Genomic DNA, 6,000 nt, shown 5'->3' with positions numbered 1-6,000 from the left:
TTGCGGAGCAGCTCTCTGCAAAATGGAAACGATGTCTCATTCGGAAAGTGGCCATTTCAAACTAAATGCCAAAGCAGGAAGTTTCAGATGAGAATTCTGTCAACAACACTGAATTTTTATTGTTGGTTGGGCTGTGCTTAGGAAGGATATCACAATCACGTTATGAAACTTCCTGTTTGCTGTATTTGAGGCTGATTTTCAGCCGAGTGTCCAACGGCCCATGTAGCACGCCGTGATCGTATAGTGGTTAGTACTCTGCGTTGTGGCCGCAGCAACCTCGGTTCGAATCCGAGTCACGGCATTGCGGGTAAGCAATGACACGGCAATGGGTCTTTGTTTTATTTATTTGTCATTGAAGCATTAAATATTTCAATATTAAATTAGGTTTTCAATTCCAAGATTTATTGCAAACGTATTTAATTTATTACAGGCATAAAAATATGCCCAGGTTTGTTCCAGGGTGCGAGTATTCATTCTGCCTTTTAATTTCTGCTCCACTGCAAGACTTACCTAGTGCTGAGGTCTAATACTGTAGTAGTCATTATTTATGTCAGCATTGAACATAGGAGTTGAAAGCATTTGGTAAGATCGCGGCTGATCTGATTGTGGTCTCAACAGTATATTCCCAATACCTTAAAAATATTTAATATTTGTCCTAGGAAGGTATAATTTCTTCGATTGACGCCAATACCGTGATTTATACAGGTTTACCCAGACTTCCTGGCTGTTGTCCTCATTGCCTCATTTTCGCAAAAAATATACTTTATTGTTAAAATATCTGCAAGAACATTACACACATTTCAAAATGGCCATCACACAATCACTATGACTGGAAGATCTTAGACACTGCCCTTCCCCGATTGCACCTCAGCAGTGGATGCTGCAAGCTTTAGTGCACCACACCACGTAGTCCTGGACTTTGGAACATGCCAATCTGCCACATTTGGTCCGGGACAACTCCTTGCATTGGAAGACTGACAAGTTTCAGGCAAATTAAAAATCATCTTTCACTGAGTTGACGCTGTGTGTCTCTGGGAACAGCCCAGAGCAAGAGTCATGCGTCTTGGAGCTGATTGGGATGAACCTCAATAAAAATCACCTCATCTGTCTCCAGACTTTCTTTGCAAAGTCACATTCCACAAGGAGTTGGACAACAGTCTCTTCCCCACCACAGTCAGTCACCTTGAGGGCAACGTTCAGATGAGGTGAGACTCCAGGACCGAAATCCTCTGGTCATTCAAGCCCTGTTGCCACTGCCTGTGAGGAGGGAGAATTTGTCTCTCAACCAAATCTCTGTTCACTGCAGAGGGATGAGGGAATCCTGGCTCTGAATGAAGTCAGAGAATCTGGCCCTGGGTGTGTAGGAAGGATGTCTCAGGGAGGGCCTTTCTTATCACTAGCCAAGCTAGGTCTTGGTGCTTGTTTGAAAGTTCTGGCGATGAGACGTTCTGACAAGTGACTGTGACAGTCTGCTCAGGGAACCACCCGACAGGATCCACCATCTCTTTTCCCCAAAGGGCCTCTAACATTATATGCAGGTTACTGCCTGACAGACTGTCAAAAGATTATTGTTAAAACCTAGCATGCTTTAATTGCTCCTTCAGCTTCAATTATGACATCAGTTAAATTCCTTTCTTGCTTCATCTTAATTTATATCTCTGTTAGCATCTAAAGTGCTCTGGATTTGCTAGCCCTGCCTTTCCCCATCATGGGAATATAATGTTTTGCCTTTCACAACTTCCTTGTTTGGGTTTTTACTTAGCAGCACTTTGTACTTGGTGCCAACATTGCATGAGCTGCATTTGTTTATCCGCGTTTTCTACTCCTTGTCTCTTGATTCCACAGGGAGTCGGCAGCAATAATGCAGCAGAGACTGGAATTGGTTGCAACTGATGTGTAGCCCGAATGAAGGAATGAACCAGAATTGTCTGATTCTTGCTGCAATAATAGCTCTGTTCATTTTGAAATCTTCACCGATGTATTACTCAGAGGTTCTCCCAAAGTAGAGTAACTGTGCAAATCAATGCTGCCCTCGCATGGTTGGAACCTATATGATCAACATAAGGAAAAACTTTTTCATACAGAGGATGGTGAGAATCTGGAAAGCGCTGCCTAAAAGATTGGCAGAAAAGCATGATTAATATTCACAAATTCACTGTTTGTGAGATTTTGAAGGAATGTAACTCTTGTAAATGGCAGTACCATCACTGAATTATCTCATAGAATCTTGTGGTGCAGAAGGAGGCTATTCAGCCCATCGGGTCTGCACTGACCACAGTCCCACCTAGGCCCTACCTCCATAACCCCATGCACCTACCCTAGCTAGTCCCCCTGGTAATAAGGGGCAATTTAGCATGGCCAATCCACCTCACCCACACATTTTTGGACTGTGAGAGGAAACCGGGGCACCCAGAGGAAACGGGCAGCATGGTAGCACAGTGGTTAGGACTGTTGTTTCACAGCTCCAGAGACGTGGGTTCGATTCCTGGTTTAGGTCACTGTCTGTGTGGAATTTGCACATTCTCCTCGTGTCTGTATGGGTTTCCTCTGGGTGCTCCGGTTTCCTCCCACAGTCCAAAGATGTGCAGGTTAGGTTGATTGGCCATGCTAAAATTGCCCCTTAGTGTCCTGAGATGCGTGGATTAGCAGGTAAATATGTGGGGATAGGGCCTGGGTAGGATTGTGGTTGGTGCAAACTCGATGGGCCAAATGGCCTCTTTCTGCACTGTAGGGTTTCTATGATTCTACGAAACGCATACAGATATGAGGAGAACATGCAAACTCCACACAGACAGTGACCCAAGCTGGGAATCGAACTCAGCTAACCACTGTGCTGCCCAACTTTATAGTCCATTTGTCAGTTGCAGTCTTGTCTCCCAACCTTTGATTCTAATGTATCTGAGTAAGAATCATTCTTATCCCACTGAAATTATCATTTCCCTCCTCGGACTGTTGGGGAGGATCAAGTGTATGTCCTGAGTTGTGAGTTTTCATGGAGTGTTGCTGGATGTTGATGTGGATTTTTGAGTGACATGGACAATGAGAAAGACGGAGAAGAAAACAATATTTGAGCTCTCCTGCTCCTGGTGATTTTTCATGCTGGTTTAAATAGAAATTGATGCCCCATTTGTTGAACGTGGACTACAGAATTCTAGTCAAGGTCATCATCAATCGGGTTAAGTTTGCTTTGGATAGGTGATCCACCCTGATCAGACCTGTGCTGTACCAGGCAGGAAGATCTCTGACAGCCTCTCGCAACTCAGGGATATAATTTTCTAATTTGCAATGTAGGAGAGAGAAACACCTGCCTCATCAGCCTGGATTGGATCCGTGCTGGACCACACGATCCACCCTGACCAGTCCTACAGTCCCGGGCCGTTCAATCCACGACAACATCCATCTGGTCCAGGACCTGATCCATCATTCCCAGAGGGCTGGTCTGTTGAGCACCTTCTTGTCCTTAGATCAGGAGAAGGCGTTCGATAGAGTGGAGCACGAGTATTTACTTGGAACTCTGCGGGCATTCAGGTTTGGGACGCATTTCGTCGCCCGGATCCGACTACTGTACTCTGCCACTGAGTGTCTAATTAAGTTTAACGGGCCACTGAGGGCGCCCCTCCACTTTGAGAGAGGAGTACGGCAGAGTTGCCCCTTGTCCGGCCAGCTGTATTCCATATACGTGGAGCCATTCCTGCGCTTCTTGCAGAGGAGATTGTCGGGTTTGACTGCACGGCCTGGACTTAGGGGTCAACTTACACCGATGACATGCTCCTCATGTTCACTGACCCGGCTGACCTGCGGAGCATGCGAGAATGCCAGCGGTGTACTCCGCTGCATCCAGTCCAAAGATGTGCGGGCTAGGTTGATTGGCCATGCTAAGAAATTGCCCCTTAGTGTCCAGGGATGCGTAGGTTAGAGGGATTAGTGGGTATAATATGTAGGGATATGGGGGTAGGGCCTGGGTGGGATTGTGTTTGGTGCAGACTCAATAGGCTGAAGGGCCTGTTTCTGCACTGTAGGGTTCTATTATTCTATCCACTAGTCACCAACCGCCAATCCGAATAGCACCCATTAACCCCCACTCTCTGTCTCCTATTTGACAATCAATCCTCTATTCACGCTAACACCCTACCCCCAACTCCATGCCCCCTTACCTTCTGCAATAACCTCTTATGAGGTACCTTGTCAAACGCCTTCTGAAAATCAAGAAAGACCACATCCACCGGCTCTCCTCTATCCACCGCCCTAGACACATCCTCATAGAACTCCAATAAATTTGTCAGACACGACTTCCCCTTAACGAAACCTTGCTGCGTCTGCTCTATCAAGCAGTTCCCCTCAAGATGCCTCGCTATTTCCTCCTTGATGACGGATTCTAACATTTTACCCACAACAGACGTTAAACTAACCGGCCTATAATTCCCTGCCTTTTGCCTGGCACCCTTCTTAAACAACGGCGTAACATTAGCCGCTTTCCAATCTTCCGGCACTTCCCTGGAATCCAGCAATGTTTGGAAAATAACCACCAAGGCATCCACTATCACCTCCGCCATTTCTTTCAGAACCCTCGGATGCATTCCATCCAGTCCTGGGGACTTGTCCACAATCAGTCCCTCCAGTCTGTCGAGCACCGCCTCTCTAGTAACAATAATGTCATTGAGACCCTCCAGTCCTACCACCTTTCCTTTGCTAACATCCAGCAAATTATTCACGTCTTCCTCCGCGAAGACCGAAACAAAAAAGTTATTCAAGACCTCAGCCATTTCCCCATCCCCTACCACTAAGTATTACTTATGGGGCGAAAAACTGCAGCAGGCGACAGTGCAAAGGGACCTCGGGGTCCTTGTGCATGAGTCGCAAAAACCCAGCCTGCAGGTGCAGCAGGTGGTCAGGAAGGCAAATGGGATGTTGGCCTTCATAGCGAGGGGGATTGAATATAAAAGCAGGGAGGTCTTGCTGCAGCTGTATAGGGCATTGGTGAGGCCGCAGCTGGAGTACTGTGTGCAGTTTTGGTCGCCGTACTTACGCAAGGATATTTTGGCCTTGGAGGGAATGCAGAGGCGGTTTACTAGGCTGATACCGGAGTTGAGGGGGTTGAGCTATGAGGAGAGGCTGAATAAACTAGGCTTGTACTCGTTAGAGTTTAGAAGAATGAGGGGAGATCTCATTGAGACGTATAAGATGATGAATGGGATGGATAGGATAGAGGTGGAGAGGCTCTTCCCACTCAGAAAGGACAGTAGGACTAGGGGGCACAGCCTCAAGATAAAGGGGGGGGCGGTTTAGAATGGAGTTGAGGAGGAACTTCTTCACTCAAAGGGTGGTGAATCTCTGGAATTCTCTGTCCGTTGAGGTGGTGGAGGCTGCCTCGCTAAATATTTTTAAGACGCGGGTTGATGGGTTTTTGATAAGCGAGGGGGTTATGGGTTGTGGGGAGAGGGCGGGAATGTGGAACTGAGACATGACAGATCAGCCATGATCTTATTGAATGGCAGGGCAGGCTCGAAGGGCTGGATGGCCTACTCCTGCTCCTATTTCTTATGTTCTTATGTTCTTATGATCCTCTGCCAGGATGAACTGGGTCAAGTGTTCCGGTCTCCTGGCCGGTCCTTGGGAGAAGAACCCCCTTCCGGAAGAACTCAGGCCTTTCACCTGGAGCAGGACCAACCTCCTCTACCTGGGGGTCCATCTCTGCCCAGCCGAGGAATCCTGGCCAGAGAACTGGTGGGAGCTGAAGGCCAAAGTTTCCGCCCATCTAGGTCGCTGGACAGGACTGCTCCGAGTGCTGTCCTACAGGGCACGAGTTCTCGTCATAAACCAGCTGGTCACCCCCATGTTGTGATACCGGCTGGTCGCTTTGACCCCTCCCCCTGGCTTTGTCACAAACATGCACAAGACCCTCGTGCTGTTCTTATGAGACCGTCGACTGCACTGGGTCTCTGCCGAGGTTCTGCATCTCCCGCTTGAGGAGGGCGGCCAAGGTCTGGTGTGCCTCTGCAT

The 6,000-nt window shown here is 47.8% G+C and overlaps 1 non-coding gene across 1 annotated transcript; it reads left to right on the top strand.

The window, feature by feature from the left end:
- Positions 1–229: 229 nt before the first annotated feature.
- On the top strand, positions 230–301 carry trnah-gug (transfer RNA histidin (anticodon GUG)). The gene has a single exon. It is a non-coding gene; the product is annotated as a tRNA-His (tRNA).
- Positions 302–6,000: the final 5,699 nt, after the last annotated feature.

Source organism: Carcharhinus amblyrhynchos, chromosome 23 (assembly GCF_965287045.1).
Source record: "Carcharhinus amblyrhynchos chromosome 23, sCarAmb.v2.hapA, whole genome shotgun sequence".
Lineage (NCBI taxonomy): Eukaryota > Metazoa > Chordata > Chondrichthyes > Carcharhiniformes > Carcharhinidae > Carcharhinus > Carcharhinus amblyrhynchos.
Note: the sequence above shows the minus strand (reverse complement) of the source record. Positions and strands in the feature narration are given on the sequence as shown.